The sequence below is a fragment of the Hemitrygon akajei genome, chromosome 32, assembly GCF_048418815.1.
Source record: "Hemitrygon akajei chromosome 32, sHemAka1.3, whole genome shotgun sequence".
Taxonomy (NCBI): domain Eukaryota; kingdom Metazoa; phylum Chordata; class Chondrichthyes; order Myliobatiformes; family Dasyatidae; genus Hemitrygon; species Hemitrygon akajei.
Window position 1 is genome coordinate 17,913,672 of NC_133155.1, and position 17,159 is coordinate 17,930,830.

Genomic DNA, 17,159 nt, shown 5'->3' on the forward strand with positions numbered 1-17,159 from the left:
CGCATAACCAGGACTTGTGATATGCACCAGTTGCTAGACCAACCATCCACCACCTGCTCCCATGGCTTCACGTGACCCTAATCGGAGGGGTAAGCAGGTGTTACACCTTGCCCAAGGGTGACCTGCAGGCTAGCCAAGGGAAGGAGCACCTCACACCTCCTTTGCTAGAGACATTTCTCCACCATGCCACCCTATGCAAATAGAAGCGGATCCAAATGTCCAGAATGGTTTGGTACAATATATTATTGGTTCTCTACTCCTAAATGCATCTAGCTGGCTTGTACCGAATCACTGCAGTTAAGCTGAAGGGAAGGGCAATAGAGCAGTTAGAAGTTGATAAATCTGTGTTTTTGTTTGCCCTGATAACAAAGTGATTTTCTTGGCAACCTAGAGGTTTATGAAATGAGAGCAATAACATGGCAGTGGCATATGAATACTGTTAGTCAAGGGTAAAGTTAAGTTGAAGATCAGTCTCTCTGAAGTATGGAGTATTTCCTGTGCATACCATGACACCTACATCTTCAGCAAACATCTAGTTGAAGTGGGACTGAAAACCAGCACATACGTGACTAGTTAGTCCAAGTTTTCCCTCACTGTATCTCAGCAGAACAAGCACTCCTCTGATAAAGGGATTAAATTCAGTTTTTTTGATTGTGCAAAGTGTGTGATGGTGAATTCGTTGCCCAAGACCAATCCCCTGTCCACTTTTAAATTCCTCCTACTTAATTTTGTGCTATGCGCTGGTATTTTAATCCCAGCAATGCGGGACGCATTCTTCAGGAGGTTGCTGACGTGAAAGTAGTTGAGATTGTTTGCATCTTGTGGGGTACTGTTGAAATATGTGGACCAAGGACAGTCAAGGTCCAGTGACTTGTCTCTTATAAATCTGATTCCTACACTAGAATTGTTTTCAAACTATTTCAGATTGCAAATTGCAAATGACAAGAATTAATGCTTTTTTTTTCCTCTCAGGGGATTGGGAGCCTTTGAAGTTGTCTCCCTAAAGGATGAAGAAGCCACTTGGATCCACCTGAGTAGCAAATTGGACCTGCTCCAATTCGCCTATCAGCACAACAGATGCCAACTCATTGATTCTTCGCTCAACCCTAGAACATCTGGACAGCAAAAATACATATATCTGGAAGCTCTTTATCGACAACAGCTTAGTATTCAGTGCCATTGTGCACTCCAAGCAAATCACTAAGCTTCATGACCTTGGACTCATTACCTCCTCCGCAATTGGATCCTCGGTTTCCTCAATAGCAAAGCCCAGTCAGTTCGGATTGGCAATAACATCTCCTCCACAATCTCCATCAGCACAGGTGCACCACAAGGCTGTGCGCTTAGCCCCCTGCTCTACTCGCTTTACATTTATGACTGCGTTGCTATGCACAGCTTCAATGCCATATTCAAGTTTGTTGATGACACCACTGTTGCAGACTGAATCAAAGGTGGTGACGAATCAGCATTGAGGAGAGAGATTGTAAATCTTATTGAGTGGTGACACAACAAGAACCTTTTACTCAATGTCAGCAAGACGGAGGAGCTGGTCACTGACCTCAGGAGGAGGGAAGTTGAGGTCCGTGCACCAGTTCCCAATAGAGGGTTGGAAGTGGAGAGAGTCAGCAACTTAAATAGTTTGGTGTTATCATTTCAGAGGACCTGTCCTGGGCCCAACACATAAATGCAATTGCAAAGAAAGCACAGCAGTGTCTCTAGGAGTTTGTGACGATTTGGCATGACACCTAATACTTTGACAAACATCTACAGATGTGTAGTGGAGAGTATATTGACTGACTGCATCACAGCCTGGTATGGAAACACCAATTCTCTTGAACAGAAAATTCTACAAAAAGAAGTAGACACGGCCCAGTCCATCATCGGTAACACCCTCCCTACCATTGAGTACATCTACACAAAGTGTTGTCAGAAGAAAGCAGCGTCCATTATCAGGGATTTCCACCACCTATGTCACGCTGTTTTCTTACTTCTGCCATCATGAAGAAGGTACAGGAGCCTCAAGACTCTCAACAGCAGGTTCCGGTGCAACTATTACCCCTCAACCATCAGGCTCTTGAACCAAAAGGGATAACTTTACTCAACTTTACTTGCCCCATCATTGAACTGTTCCCACAACCTATGGGCTCACTTTCAAGGACTCTTCAACTCATGTTTTCAATATTTATTGCTTATTTATTATTATCATTTCTTTTTGTATTTGCAGATTATTGTCTTTAACACATTGGTTGAATGCTCATTTTGGTGTGACCTTTCATTGATTCCATTATAGTTATTATTCTATTATGGACTTATTGAGTATGCCCACAAGAAGATGACTCTCAGGTTTGTATATAGGGACATATATGTACTTTGATAATATATTTACTTTGAACTTTGAAGAGCCATTTAATATTTTAAGGTAATAGATTTATATTAAACAAGGAGGTAAAAGGTTATCAGTGGCAGGCAGGAAGGTGGAGTTGAGGTTAGAGTGAAAACTGGAATTACCTTATGGAGGAAATTCAAGGGAAATAGAAGGATATTATCTAAAAGTGGACAAACTGATGGACGTGGTGGATTGAAGGACCCACTTCTGTGCTGTAGGCTATGATTCTTGGGCATGGAAATGGAAGCTCATTCAGGGTCAAACGGAAATCCCAGATTGTGAACAGTCTGATTCACACTGAGACAATGATCGGGGTGGGAAATCACACACACCCGAGATTCCGCAGATGTTGGAAATCTTGAGCAATGCATACAGAATGCTGAAGCAACTCAGCAGGTTGGGCAGATTTCATGGAGATCAATAAACAGTCAACATTTTGGGTCAAGTCCCTTTGTCAGACTAGAATGAAAGGGCAGAAATTTGAATAAGAAGGTGGGGAGAGGAAGGAATTTGTGAATTTAAGGAAGTATATACAGTTCATCTCATATTCTTTTTGGATCGTCTCCAAGCTGATGGCACGAACATTGACTCATCTAATTTCTGGTAATCACTCCATGCTCTTTTCCCATTACCATTCTATTTACCCTCTCACCCCTTCTCTTCTCTCCCCCTCATGAGCAGCCCATCACCTCCCTCTGACTCACCACCTCCTTTTCTTTATTTCACGGTCCACTGTCTTATCCTGGCCACGTGACCACACCAAGGCTTCTGCAAGTGGGGGCTATTGACAGAACAATGAAAGTATTGTATGTTGGGCTGCCCTTGGATTTTTCCATCCTTCAATTATTTCTACTCCAGGGATTCGAAACTCACGAGCCCTGCCTTGTACCAACAACAGCCAAAAATATCCTCCACACAATCCACAGAGGCAAATGCAAACTGGGAAATGACCTTGAGTCTTTGAAAGCGGCACCAGCAACAGAGGCAAAAGCATTTTGAAGGTGAGAATGGAAGTATGATTTGTGTACGGTGTGGTGTGATGTGGGGTTTGACATGTGGAAGCAGTCTGATGTGGGTCAGTCCACCACTGAAGTTACTTCCTTTTGCCTTTACAATATAATTGATCTTTCTGTCAAACTTACTGAACTAGACTATAAGGCATAAGAGAAGAATCAGACCATTCAGCCCATTGAGTCTTTTCCATCAATCGCTGATGTATTATCCCTTTTAACCCCATTCTCCTGCCTTCTCCCCATAATCTTTGATACCTCTACTAATCAAGAAACTATCAATCTCTTCTTTGAATATACCAGTGACTTGGGTTCCACAGCCACCTGTGGCAATGAGTTTCACCAATTCACCACCCTCTGGATAAAGAAATTCCTCCTCACCTCAAATAGTATCCAAAGGCTGGATCAATGATTCTGAGATATGAGTTTGATTCCAACATGCTAACTGGGAATCTAAACTCAAGAAATTAAACCTGCAACTTAAACTGAGCAATGAGCATGCAGCTACTAGAGTTTGATTTTAACACACCAGGATCACAGATGTGATTCTGAATGGGTACTCTGCAGCCTTGCCTGGTCTGATCTATTTGCGTCTCCCGACCCACCAATGTGGTTGTTTCACAACAACTACACCGTCATTCAGTGGCAATAAAGGAAGGCCATTAAAAGCTGGAATATCCAGCAATGCCTGTATCCTATGAATGAATAGATGTTAAAACGATTCTGTGTACTTCACTCATTCCTCAGAAATACCTCCCACCTTCCATCTTCCATGAACTTCAGCTTTTCCCACATTCTAACTCACACCAGATAGCATTTCCCCATTAAGATGAGCCTTGCCAACCTTCTGATTTCATTTCATTCTTGATATCAATTCTCTTCATTGCCAGTCACCTATAGGTCAGCTTCAGCCCAAATATTCTTCATGTTTGCCTAACTGGTATATTCTCCCACCTCCTCCAGTCTAACTTTATCTATCGTTTAGCCTAATCTCTGGAATTTCCTCCCCATTCGCCTTCACCTCTCCACTTTCCTCTCCTCATTTAATACTTAGTTTAAAAACTATTTGCCTGTGCTCGCTTCGGCAGCACATATACTAAAATTGGAACGATACAGAGAAGATTAGCATGGCCCCTGCGCAAGGATGACACACAAATTCGTGAAGCGTTCCATATTTTTTTAAAAAGAAAAAAAAACTATTTGCCAAAGCATTTTGCCGCTTATCCTAATATCTCCGTCTTTGCTTTGCGTCGACTCTTTGCCTAATTACCGTATGTGTCTGTGAAACAAACTTTCTTGCCTGAAAATTCAAATCCAACCAGTACAGCTAAACATAAGAAATTGGCTACTGTGCATGGAATTTAGCTACAATGACCTGATTTGGATTATAGACAAATGAAAGATATCTTTTCAGGGAGGTATTTATTGTTTGTTTGTTAATTTATTTATCTATTTTATTGGTTGTTTATTTTTGTATTTGAGCAGTTTGTCTTTTGCACATTGATTTTCTGTCTTATTATGTGCAGCAATTTCATTGATCTTACTGTGTTTCTTTGAACATGGTAGAATCAATGTGAATGCCTGCAAGAAAATAAATCTCAGGGTAGTATGTGGTGACGTGTATCTACTTTGATAATAAATTTACTTTGATCTTTGAAAGCAAGTTGTTATCAACATAGAGGCACAAGAGTCTGCTGATGCTGAAATTGGGAGTGACACACAAAGTTTCAGAAGAACTCAGCAGGTCAGTCAGCATCTGTGGAGGGAAATGGACAGTGAATGTTTCGGGTCTCAAGCTGAAACATTGACTGTCCTTTTTGCATCATAGGTGCTGCCTGACCTGCTGAGTTTCTCCAGCTCCTTCGGTGTTGTTATGTAAGTACTTACCTGGAACTGCGGCCATTGAGAAACCATCATCAGCAGTAACAGCCATTGGAGTATATGGTATTGTAAATTCAAATTTAATTTTGCCATGTCCATTTCCCTGTTTACTGAAACATTAAGATCCATTAATTCCTACTTTATTAAGAGTGCCAGGATAATGGACAGTTAAAAATAAACTTTGGTTACAGGGGAGCAAAAACCATCTCAGAGAAATGACACAAAACAGAGAATCTCTGGGGAATATTGAGTATAAATCTCATAAACATAACATCCTGCAGAAAGGTTATGCTGGGCTAAAGTAAACCTAAACAAAATAAAAGTAAATCAAATTTCTTTAAAAATCAATCAATAGTAAAATTAAATGTTTTCTGAAGATAGGAAGAATTTTAAGTAAATTTAAAGAGAAAAGGAAGAACGATGTTTGTATTGAGTTCAGAGTTAAACAGACGTAGAATAAAACAGAGAATGTGGTATCTATCAGGAGGGAACTGGAGAAGATGAACATGTAAAGTTAAGCTCTGACTTCTCATCTTTTTTTCCAGTCCTGGTAAGGGGTCTCGGCCTGAAACGTCAACTGTTCACTCTTTTCCATAGATGCTGCCTGGACTGCTGAGTTCCTCCAGCATTTTGTGTGTGTTCCTTTTCGTAAACTTTTATATTGTGTGAGACCCCTTCTCAAGATCCTGGCATGTGGGTCTTAAACAACTCTGTCTCAGCTCAGAAGTAAATTTGACAGAAGATTGGGTCAGGATACCCAAGTAAAAAGGTTATTGCACATGGTTAGGAATGGAATTGCATGTTGGGGAGACACATGATTAAATCAAATTTCATGAAGTTCAATGCTAATTGTGCTCCTGAAAAACCTTGTTTGATGTTCTGCCCAAAATCCCAACAACCGTTTTACCCCCACAACCTTGCAGATGCACATGTATATTTTTGATGCCACAAAATCTACTCAAGTTCTACCCAAGTTCCCTTGCTGGCCACTGCATATCTCCTGTTACATATCTTATTGAAAGATAACCGATGCCTGTCAAATGCCATGACTTGAACTAACTGAGTTGGAAATATTTTCCTTGCACACAGAAAGCTGGAACAAGTTTGCTAAACCAACAGCATCTTCCATGAACAAACTTGCGAGCCATCAGTCACATTCCATCTATCATCTACGGTGCCACATCATAGCCTCTATTTCAGCTAATTAAGAAAATTTTGATCATGGTAATTTTTGGGGGTAAGACTGTCCAAAAGGCTTGTGTGGATTTGAGCGGTGGTCAGAGGGATGAAGGAATGTGCTGGTGTCAGTGTTTTCATTTAGAAATTTAACTTCCTAAGTCTCTATTAAAATTAACTAAAAAATGAAAATGGGTTTGAGGTAAATTGGGATGTGCTGCTGAAAACCACCTATGTAGAAATTTTATTGCACTTATTTACAGATTTGCTGTCTGGATTAGAGGGCCTGAGTTTCAGGGAGAGGTTGGCCACACTGTGTTCTCTGGAACCCAGGAGAATGTGGGGTGACCTCATGGGGGAGAGACGGATAGTTGGAGTTTAATACTTTTGTTGCTGTTTGCGCAATTTGTTCCTCTTTTTGGCGCGGGAACGATGGGGTTTGGGGTTTGATATTCTTGTTGCCATCTGCACGATTTGTTTTCTCGTACATGGGGGAGGAGGGTTGATGCTTTTCTTTGAATTGCCTCCATGGTTTTTTTTTTGTTTCATGGCTGTCTGGAAAAGAAGACAAGTTGCAGGGTTGTGTACTGCATATATTGATAATAAATGTACCTTGAATATCTACTTACAAAATCATTTGGGGTATGGATAAGGTGGGATGATCATAATGTTTTCTTCGGGGCGAGGAGTCCATACCTAGCAGGCAACCAATAGAAGATAAGAGAGGAGAGATTTAAAAGAGACATGAGAGGTAACTTCTTTACACAGAGGGTAGTGAGAGCTGGGAGCGAGCTGTCAGAGGAAGGGTTTGAGTTGTGTACAATTACAACATTTAAGAGGCATTTGGTTAAGAACATGGAGGGGAAGGGTGTTGGAGGGTTAAGGGTCACTGGGACAAGCATGAAGGATACTGAGGTCATCGTGGATCAAAGGGTTGGTTCTGCGCTGTATTACGCTGTGACTGTTCTTGTTGTGATATGAAGAGCCATTTTAAGCATGAACACCAAATCAGGTTCCCTGCAGAAAGTCATAAATACATTGGAGATGGTTTGTTACTATAGTCAGCATCCAGAAACATCACCTGACACTTAGCACTGCAGCAATCAGTGAAGAGCATCAACCCATGGATATCGCCAACATGAGAAAATCTGCAGAAGCTGGAAATCAATGGCAAAACACAGAAAGTGCTGGAGGAACTCAGGAAATGAATAAACATCGGCGTTGCGGGTCAAAACCCTTCATCAGGACTAATGAAGGGTCTCGGCCTAAAAGGTCAGCTGTTTAACCCATGGATATAGTGGCTTCCATAGGTTGAAAGGGCCAGGGGGAGGGGAGGGTGGAGATTTCCATTCAAAGGTTAATGAAATTCCTGGTTGATGAGATACAAGTGGGAGGTTTGATGAACTTGTGTGGACAGGAGATTCACTAGTTATCCCTATAGAAAGGAGCCTGACAACTGTATCCTCCACAGGCAAGTCGAATGCCCATTAGAGCAATATTAGAAGACATTTTTATGTCCTCACAAAGCTTATGTTACACCTGCAGAATGGAGATCTTCACAGGGACATATATTTTATGTAGGAGTCGACAGGGCCCTCGTATAACAGATTCGGACCACTACATCAGTTCTGTCACAGCAAATGGTTAAGTAATTGGAACATTATAGTCGTTGAAGGTGGATCCATAAAGTGGCATCAGAGGGATTTTTATCTATCGCCTGTGTGTCTGACTAATTTGCACTAATTAGATGGAGCTGATTGGAATGCACAGGGTTTCAACTGGGGAGTTTTCAGGATTGTAAGTCTTTTTTGACTGGGGCAGGAGGCTGTGAATGCTGAGCAAGGATATGCCCCCAGTAGTCGTCCACTTCGGGCTTTGCCTCATGTCCCTCAGGCTCTGGGTCTCTTTGTTGCTCTTCCTTCTCCGCTGTCTGCTGTTTTCACGCATGCGAGGCCTGCGGAGCACACTGTGAGGAAGTCATTGCATCTGAGTGGTTGGCACTGAGGTGCAGCTAACAGAGCAACTCATGATGCCGAAGAGCTGGGTTTCTGCCACAGAAACAATAAATTTCACAACTGATACCAATGATTCTGAATCTGAATTAGAACTGAGATCAATGTAAGATGAGGGTAAATAGGGTGGCTGTTGGTGAGCAGGGACGCAAATGGACCAAAGAGCCTGTTCCTCTCCTGTATGACCCCGTGACTAACGCAGGCAATAAACCTGATTTTCAGGAGTCAGATATCATTCTCTACAATTATTCTGGTACCTACAAGGCCCCATTGTTCAGCTGCTGTGTTGGGAGAGTACACTGGTGTGAGGGCCCTGTGATATACAATACATGTATACAGCTAGGGTGCCTAAGACCTCTGCACAGTGCTGTATTCGTCGACGTGGAGCGGAGAGCGAGTTTGTGAAGCTGGTGGGAGCAAAGGATGTTGGGAATGGTGAGAGTGGAGCGCTGCGGGAAGGGTGTGGGACAGGGGACAGAGAAGGAATGCCAGGGTGGGGAGTGGCACGAATGCAGACATACCCAGCCCTGAGACACCAGGCAAGGTTAGTTGATTCCAAACCTTCGGTTCATTGATCATCACAGAATGTCTCTCTGGTGCTTTCTGGTTTCTCTCCTCTCCCTTCTCCCTTTCCTTTCTCAACCATGATTCCCCACTCCCTGCCCCCTTCCCACTCCCAGTCCACAGTAGAGGAGGTGTAAACTCTTCCTGTACTTAAAAAGACCTTGGTTAAGATGGTGCACAAGTGAAGCCTATGCTGGTAAATCTCAATGCCTGAGATGGTACCTGCTCCTCAATGAACTTGAAGTGAATGAAATCGCCTCTCTGCAGAGAGACCTGCTGGGTGAGCTCTCTGTGACAGTGGTGGTCTGTAAACTGGAAGCCCAGGCGAAGATATTCTACAATCATTTGGAAAGATCCTGTGGTGAGGGATCGATTTGACCTTGATCTCCAAATAAAGAGAAGGTCAAGGGCCTTCTTGCAAAATGCCATCTATCCCAGTGATGACTGGCTTCAAAAAGCTGACCAAACAGATATTATTGTTCACAGGGAAGAAGAGGTTGGTGGGGTGTTTCCGAAGACTCTTTGTTACTATGCTCCATATGGATATTTTAGCTGTCTGTCCTGAGGTCCCCTACCTTCTTGGGGAGGTCAGCCACGGTTATAACAAATCTAGTAATGGAGTTCTGCTAGAGAGGCCCCCAGCGAATGTGTATCACTAGTACTAAAAGCTATTAAAAGCACCCCCTTTCAGTTGCAGCTCCGCTATAGTCCTTGGAAGGCATTTGAGCAATCTGCAGACATTTCTGAACTTATCCATTGAGATTTGCAAATACCCGTATCGGACCGCAAAGCACTCCAGCGTGCGGTGAAAACTGCCCAGCGGATTAGCGGCACCCAATTGTCCACCATTGAGAACATCTACCGTAAACGCTGCCTGAGCAGGGCAAAATGCATTATCAAGGATGCATCTCACTATAACCATGGATTTCTTACTCTCCTCCCATTCAGTAGGTGCTACAGGAGCCTCCGCTCCCGCACCAGCAGGCACAGGAAGAGCTTCTTCCCTGAGGCTGTGACCCTGCTGAACCTCACATCACAACGCTAAGCAGTATGGCACCCATATTGTACTGTTTCAGTACTTTTATATTTGTGTGCTGTAGCACTTACTTTTTATTCGCAGTTATTTTGTAAATAACACTATTCTTTGCATTTCTGGTTAGTTGCTAACTGCATTTCATTGGCTTTGTATCTGTACTCGGCACAATGACAATAAAGTTGAATCTAATCTAATCTACAATGCTTCAGTAAAAAAACCCAAGAAAAACAACTAATTGGAGCAATCAAGCTATCCGGATGGCAAATGGGATGTTGACCTTCATTGCTAGAGGGACTGAGGTTAAGAGCAGGGAGGTTATGTGGCAACTGTACAGATTACTGGTGAGGCTGCATCTGGAGTACTGCGTGCAGTTCTCGTCTCCTTACATGAGGAAGGATATACTGGCTTTGGAGGTGGTGCAGAGGAGGTTCACCAGGTTGATTCCAGAGATGAGGGGATTTGACTATGAGGAGAGATTGTGTTACCTGGGACTGTACTCGCTGGAATTCGGAAGGATGAGAGGAGGTCTTAGAGAAACATATAAAAGTATGAAAAGGATAGATAAGATAGAGGCAGGAAAGTTGTTTCCTCTGGTAGGTGAGACTAAGACTAGGGGACAGAGCCTCAAGATTGGGGGAGTAGATTTAGGACGGGGATGATACTGCTTTCCTCAAAGAGTGGTGAATCTATGGAATTCTCTGCCCAATGAAACTGTGGAGGCTGCCTCAGTAAATATATTTAAGACAAGGTTGGATAGATTTTTGCATAGTAGGGGAATTAGCAGGTAGGTGGAGATGGGTCCGTGGCCAGATCAGCCGTGATCTTATTGAACGGCGGAGCAGGATTGACGGGCCAGATGGCCAACTCCTGCTCCTGTTTCTTATGTTCCTATGTATTCCTGATTCAACAGTGATGTTAGTGTGGAAGGTACATGTCAGGATATGTGGGTGTTATGTGCCTTGTGACATTATGCATGCCTGCTAGATGCTGGAAGTTCAGTGGTACTAATATGAACTGCACCTGGAGTTGCCCAGGCCAGGCCAGTTTTGTAATTAGGTTGATTTTCCTTGCAAATGTTCTCCATAGAGAACTGTTCTTGGTAAAGCTGAAGTTGAATCTCATAGGGCCAACAACCTAAATTTACTTAATAAAATTCTGACCTATTAGAATGCTGAGACACATCCTAGGATGTGCTGGGACACATCATCAGTGAGGTAACCTGGGGTCATCAGGTGTTTCGGGTCTTTCAACATCAGACACCCTCACCCAGGCCACCCAGCCAGGGTTGATCAGACCCTGGCTTTTGCCCCACCAGCATTGGTCCACGGGTCACACCCCTTGATCCATAACCACCTGGAGGCTCGCTCAGCAGTCTCTGTGATGGTCCTGATTGCTCTTTTCTTTGCAGCCCGCATAATGCCAAGGAGAGAGTAGGTTCTGCACAGCGAGCAGCCACCTCTATAGGCTCACATCGCGCCCTCCACCCCTGTCCCTGACACTGCTCTACCACCTCCTGTTATCTGGCTCTCTGCCACTCAGACGCATCCTCAATCCGGCCTTCCCAAGGAACTGACAGCACTCCCATGACCACCTGCTTCGAGGTATTCTGACAGAACGACCGTGTCAGGCCTCAGGGATGACGATGCGACGGAGTCGGGGAACTCAAATGTGAATGCTGCACCGGGGCCGGAAGGCTATGGGCAGGAGAAACTGAAATAAGGAAAACGAGCACACTCGAAAGTGTTGCAGTCAGAGAAAAGATTCAGCTGAAGAGCAATGGTTCCAGAAAACAATCCTGAGGCCTTGAAATTGAAACCACCTTGGTTGGTTTATAATCACTTTGGAGTCCAGGAATATGGAAAATCATTCACCTGTCATCTTGTCTGTTAGATTTGTATCCCCCGGATTACTCTGCCTGTTATGCTCTTGTTCCTTATATGTTTTTTTTACCAGAATCAGAATCAGGTTTAATATCACTGGTATGTATTGTCCTCTAGGATCATATTTTACCTGCCTTTTCCTGAAAGCACAGTTTTAAAACTCACCTAATCAAACAGAGGATTTATTTTTCTACCACTTCAGTGGATGAACCATCCCCCTCACTATTACAAGGTGAACACCAATCAGAGGGAACGGCTTAATTACCCTGAGCTGCAGGTGAGAACTTCCTGCATTTCAGTTAAATTAGACTCGCTGTCTGACACCAAAGAGGCAGGGGAAAAGTTGCTTGAGCGACTTCCAATCACTCCACCTCCACAGCGCACACCTGCAGCACGCCAAAGCTTGTAGGCTTAACTCATTTTCAATACTTCACTGTGATTTGCTCTGAAACCTCCAGCTACTGACTTGTTTAAAGAACACAGGGTAAGTTAATAAAATTATTTACTTTCTGCATGTTTTGAACCAGATGATATTTAGGCTAGAGGAATATTTGCTTTGAATTGCAGCCTTGTAGAGCTGAACCTCCCTTTCACAGTTTGTGGCTTCTCTTTGTCCATTATAAGGGCACAGATATTCAAGGCTGAGTCTTAAGTTTAAAGTCAAGTTTATTGTCATATATGAAATAAATATATATATATATATATATATATATATAGACACTGGAGTAAGGAGAAATCTGTGGGTCTGGTGAGGGAGGTTTCCAGATGTTGCAATTAACCTCTACTCTTTATTTCATGAGATTCACAAATAAAAAAAAAACGATTCTCTACTAATCAGATTCTCTGCAGGTGCTTCTCTACTAATCGGTTGAGGGAGATTAGGATGTTCAGAAATTAATGAAGTTTAAAGAATCACCTCTCTCTCCTGAAGTGTAGTTTCAAATCTCATGACTATCTGTTGCTCTGGCTATTAATCTCATAACAGCTGTAGATTCTGTGTGTGAGGATAAATTGCAGCCTAAATTGCTTCAGTCTCTTCCGACTCGATATCAAAGTCAGCACTGGATCTTTCATCTAAGCTGTAATTATTCGCAGATGACAGACATGATTTATTGAAAGAGTGGTGTGATGAAGCACTCTCTGTCTATTTTCTTATTTTTAAGGCAACACCTATGAATGATGTTCAAAATCAATGTAATCCATCTGCCCAGTCAGTAAGATGTAATCATAGATTAATACATATATTCAGCTCTCTATTGAATCTGCTTCTTCTGTGCTTTCCAAGATAGAATGGATCACCACAGATCAGTTTGTCTCATCATTTTCTCATCTGATTGCACAATTTCCCAAACAGCTTTCCAGCACTATCATTAAAGAACAACTTGAGCGCTTTCTGGGACGTGTTCTCTTGCATTTGCACATGTTAATTAAAATGACATTTGCCATGGAGATGAGCATTAATGGAGGTTCCTTTCCTTGAGCTGTTGATCTCTGTTTAACCAGAAGGGCGTGTGGAGAGGTGGGGAAGGACTTCGCGTCAGAAGGCCACTCACATGGGGAGAGGTAGAAAGCCAGAATTAAGATTTCATTTCAAAGTAGTCTGCTGGTCATTACTGTACATCTGCATCATTCCAATTTGCAAAGCATCATCATGAAGACAAGGGTGACGGGCAGTAAAGATTCTTTCCTAAGAAAATGGGACTGGAATTAATGGAGGAGCCTTGCTTACCCATTCTTTTTATGAGCTGTTTTGCAGGATTAAACTGCCAGAAATTAGCTAAAGCACAACTAGAAGTTCAATATCCTTCTTTGCAAAATGGTCAATGAAATACAGAAATGGCTCGCATAATCCTTTCTGCCTCAGATTTTAAAAGTACTTCCTCTCTTTCTGAAATACTGCAAAAACACATTGGCGGGAATAGTTGAGAAATCAAAAATCAGGGTGGGGCATTTCTATGAGTATTTATCGGAGGACAAACTGTTCAAAATAAATTCTTCCATTTCACCTTCCAGCTTCTCACTTCATTTCCCACCCCCTCCGCACCCATCACATTCTCACTTACCTCGTTTCGTCTATCACCTGCCAGCCTGTAATCCTTCCCCTACACCCTCCCATCTTCTTATTCTGGCTCCTTTCAAGTCCAGATGAAGGGTCTCAGCTGGACACATCAAATATTTATTTCCCTCAATATGTCCTCCGACATTTTAAGACCATAAGATATAGGACCAGAATTAGGCCATCTGGCCCATCAAGTCTGCTCTGGAACTTGAAGCTGCTCACCCATTCTCTGGCTAAAGAAATTCCTCCTCATCTTTGTTCTAAATGGACATCTGAGGCTGTGGTCCTCGGTCTTGGACTCCCCCACCATAGGAAACATGCTCTCCACATCCACTCTATCAAGACCTTTCCAAATTCGATAGGTTTCAATGAGGTCACCCCTCATTCTCCTGAATTCCAGTGAGTAGAGGCCCAGGGCCATCAAATGCTCCTCATATGACAAGCCTTTCAATCCCGGGTTGTCTGTGGTGCTTTGACAATAGCAGAAATATATTTTTTGTTTGTTCTCAGAACACTGCTGAGACAAGGCTGTTTTCCTAAAATATTCGGAAGGAGCTAGAACTGGGAATAGATCAGCCCAGGTAAAGATGGCAAACGTTAGCTCTTGTAAATAAACATCAGTGAAGTAGCTGAGTTTTAACAACAAACAAGCCATTTCGATGGGTCCCCTTCACTCCTATCACACACAGATGCATACAGACACAGTGACATTCAGACATGAACACACAGACACACAAATTAACTGGAATATTACACCACCTGCTGCAAAGAGATGAAAGCTCCCATTCACATCCTACTAAAAACTGGAAATGTACTACTTTCTTGATTGTCTGCAGTCCAGCTGGTAAAGGTGACTCTTAGCATTACTGGGTAAGAAGCCACATTGAAATTATGTTGATATAGTTCCAACTCAGAATGGTGCAATATTTGGGCTGGTGATGTTTTCAGAGAAACACACTCAAGATGCTGCAGGAACTCAGCAGATCGGGCAGCATCTATAGAAATGAATAAATGGTCGGCTGTTTCGGGCTGAGACCTTTCTTCAGGACTGAAGGGAAAAAATAAAACATTACTGTAAAGTTACAAAAAAACGAAAAATAAATAAGTAGTGCAAAAGAGGAATAGTGAGATATTGTTCACAGGTTCAAGGATCGTTCAGAAATCTGAAGGCAGCAGGGAAGAAGTTGTTCCTAAAATGCAGAGTGTGGGTCTACAGGCCTATGTCATAAAATCATACTTTGAATGACACGGAGTCCCTGAGCCATCGTATAACAACTGCAGAGACCAGTTGCATCTCATTTCATGGAAAAAATGGTCCCAATTAGCAGAAATTATGAAGCCTGCTACATCTGCTTGCTGTCCTCAGGGAAAGACAATGATTTATCGGTTTAACCAGATTTAAGGAAACAAGTGGATAGATGCTTTCAAACCACTTTTGCTTGACGTATTGCTTCCATGTAGGCTTTTGAGTGTGTCTTGTTGAGTTTGGATGAGAACGTTGGGAGGCCTATTGCACATTGTGTTGACAATTGAGACTAGTGTAAGATTACTGGTTTGATTAAAAATAAAGGTGGCTTTAAAACTCTTGGAGATACTGCCATATCAGGGATAGGATGCTTAAGTCTAACGTGTACCTACTGAATACAGCACCTTGAGTACAGTTCAGTATCCTAGCCTGTTTAATAGAAGCTCTAGATTAAAACATCAGTTTGCCTTCTACAATAAAACTACAACTATACATTTAAATAAATACAGCAATTGGTAACTGAGTTTATTATTGTCACATCTACCGAGAAATGGTGTAATTGATAAGATTATTAGATAGTTATCCATCTTCCAAGTCAAGTAGAGCCGGCTGGTGGTGTAGAGGCATCAGCACTGGACTTCAAGGAGAATGATCCTGGGTTCGAATCCAGCCGACCCCTTGCACGCTTTCCATCTGAGCTGGGTTGGCTGTCGAGCTGGCAACCTGACCTCGTTAAAAAAAAAAACACCAGACAAATGCTAAGGAAATGGCAAAAGTTGCAGCTCAGGAAAGGAACAAGAAGTCGTAAAGCATCCTACGCTCTACCAAAAAAAAAACCTGGGTCAGTGATTGGTTGAGCTATTGTAGCCATAATAGGAGTGGAAACATTAGAGTTGGCACCAACTTCCTTCAGCCCTGGAAGGGTGTATCAGCCAGTATCCTTCCTTCTATTTGTAGTCTAGCAAGATGCTAAATAGTCTATTCAAATATCTGAGATCATATATGAATATTGGGCCATTTGGATAAAGGAACAAGTTTTCCTATGGAAATGTTGACCAGATCACCTGCCTCATAGGAAAAGATGCATTACAGGGTTGGGTAACAGTTGACAGACTTAAGGATCATTTAAAACATATGGCCTATTCAGTCAATTAATCGGAAGAATCAGCTTCAGTTCAAGTACACGGTATAGTTTACGTTACAAGTTGTTTGTGAAGTAAAAAATATCAGAGGTTGTTTACTGTGCAGTGTATTAAAATTACTCAAGCCCAGATGGAACTTGGCTTATTTTTTTTCCCACCAGTATCCGATGGGAATTTCAGTTGCAGTGAAGCTGCCGTGAGTACAACAGAGTGAAAAATATGATATCACCACTCATGGCAGCAATAACAGGTCACAGGAGGCCTGAGGATAAACTCACTCACTGAAGCAATCACCACAGCAGCCCGAGTGAAATTCTCCCCCTCGTGCAGGTGCCTTGGTAAACTGATCGAGGATACACACCTTCTCTCTGGTCACGATGAATACACTCTTCCTTTCAATTTCAAAGCTCATACCTAGAAATTCAACAGCCCTGTGCCAGTCCTTGATAGAATACTATAAAACTCTCTATTTTGTCATGCATTTCAGCTTTAATAATTGACACATTACATACTGTATAATATGACCTTCATCCAAAGGTTAAAAAATGAGGAAACACACTGGGGACTAATAAGCTTATGAAAAATAAACCATTAGCTGGTACTCGTGAGTAACATGGCCCCAACAGAAGAACTTTGTTTTTCTTAAAGTATTGGTCCTAAAATAATTCATATTTTTACAAAAATGATGTTTTTTTAATAATTTAGAATGGCACTTTATTGATGCACGATTCATGAGGGAACAAAGCTTATGTGATCCTAAATATATC

The 17,159-nt window shown here is 42.3% G+C and overlaps 1 protein-coding gene and 1 non-coding gene across 2 annotated transcripts in view; both read left to right on the plus strand.

Moving 5' to 3' along the window:
• The first annotated feature begins 4,468 nt into the window (after positions 1-4,468).
• LOC140719844 (U6 spliceosomal RNA) lies at positions 4,469-4,575 on the plus strand. The gene has a single exon (XR_012097027.1). It is a non-coding gene; the product is annotated as a U6 spliceosomal RNA (small nuclear RNA).
• A 7,656-nt stretch (positions 4,576-12,231) lies between these two features.
• LOC140719551 (uncharacterized) overlaps positions 12,232-17,159 on the plus strand; it is a 75,851-nt gene continuing 70,923 nt past the window's right edge. The window contains exon 1 of the mRNA XM_073034246.1: positions 12,232-12,429. The gene's annotated coding sequence lies outside the window, so the exon portion shown is untranslated. The remainder of the gene's footprint in view (positions 12,430-17,159) is intronic.